Genomic DNA, 1,558 nt, shown 5'->3' on the forward strand with positions numbered 1-1,558 from the left:
CCCACGGTCGGATTCAGGCCCGTAAAAATAGCCACTGCCTTTCTTCTTTCTCATCTTTCAGTTCGTTTCACTTCTTATAGAGATAACCTCTCAAGTTGGTTTATACATAGTTCAACGGCACCTGAGTCAAGGATGTGCATCGACAGGTTAAAAAGAAGAAAGAATTGATAAAGAAGTTGGTAGAAATTCCAGGTGGAGATCATCACGTCGGTAACGGTGGGTTTGTGGTTTGACGCCATTTTAATTTATGCGCACGTGATAAGCATGAAATAATTAACCCGACCACAAAATATCATAGCATAATGTAATTTTATTAATTAAGAAAAAAAGAAAAGAAACAAGTAAATAAAAAAAAACATTAAAAATGGGAAAACAGTAGGATTGAATTGGGAAAAAAGTTAGGAGACAAGATAAGTACTTGCAAACTGGTGTGGCAAGAAATCCTACTTTTTTTTATTTACTTGTATTGTTTATGGCTACATACATTTACATTATAATAATAGTTACAAGTATGAGCGAAGTAATACAATCCACATCAACAGCTACACCATTACCAACTACCAGTATGTGTTTTAATTTATTAATATCATTATTATTTAAGTTCAGATCCAGGTGGATCAGACAATATGTATACATTCAGTGTACACTGGTATAGGAGCTGGTGTAGCAGTGATTGTCATTGGTATACTAATAATACTCATTATTGTTGGTTGTATGATCTTGCAGTTGCATAAACCTTGGAAAGGAGAGAAAGGTCAGCACTACTCACTTATGTAAAGTACAGCTGCAATGTCTCATTATTTCTATAGAAAACACTACCCCAATTCAGTAATATGATACACCAACAGATACAGCGCAGGCGGTTCCTAATGTACCAGTTAGTATGAATACAACTTATGGAACAGCCACTGGTAGTAGAGGGGTAGTACATACTTCAGATAATGTTGCTTATGGTCAAGTGAGTACTACTAGTAACACTGGAGCAAGGCAAACTGATACTGTTGTATATGAAGCAGTTCAATAATGGAATGTGTCTGTTATTTGTAATGACATGTTCTTACTTTATCAATTTTTATTATTGTTTTGAAAACTGTACAACTGTAGACCAATTGTTTTCATTTGTTATTTTTAAAATTAGTTACTTTTATAGTTAGAAAAATCTATACTATAATCATAATAAAAAATTTAATTTTGATCGGAATCAATTCAAACTTGATATACAACATAAAAACATGTATATGTATCAAAAAAATTTATAAAAATTTAGATTTTTCTCAGAGCCATTTTTTGACAAAATTTAGCCGATGAGCAAAGGCTACAGCCTTGGGTTTTGACTAAATTTTGGAGCAACTTTAAAAATTCATAAAAATTTGCTTTTTATTAGAATCAACTCAAACTTGATATGCAACATAAAAACATGTATATCTATTTAAATTTTTTTCTTGGAGCCATTTTTGACAAAAATAATATCCTGTACATGGCTTTTTGCCCAATTTTTAGCAACTTTAAAAATTTATTAAAAAATCAGTTTTGACCAAAATCAGATCAAATTTTACAC

The 1,558-nt window shown here is 31.5% G+C and overlaps 1 long non-coding RNA gene across 1 annotated transcript; it reads left to right on the plus strand.

The window, feature by feature from the left end:
* Positions 1–612: 612 nt before the first annotated feature.
* Positions 613–1,163, plus strand: LOC109588996 (uncharacterized). The gene is made up of 2 exons (XR_002188464.1): positions 613–754; positions 810–1,163. It is a non-coding gene; the product is annotated as an uncharacterized LOC109588996 (long non-coding RNA).
* The last annotated feature ends 395 nt before the right edge of the window (positions 1,164–1,558 follow it).

Source organism: Amphimedon queenslandica, unplaced genomic scaffold, assembly GCF_000090795.2.
Source record: "Amphimedon queenslandica unplaced genomic scaffold, v1.1 AMPQUscaffold_11716, whole genome shotgun sequence".
In the NCBI taxonomy this organism is placed as follows: domain Eukaryota; kingdom Metazoa; phylum Porifera; class Demospongiae; order Haplosclerida; family Niphatidae; genus Amphimedon; species Amphimedon queenslandica.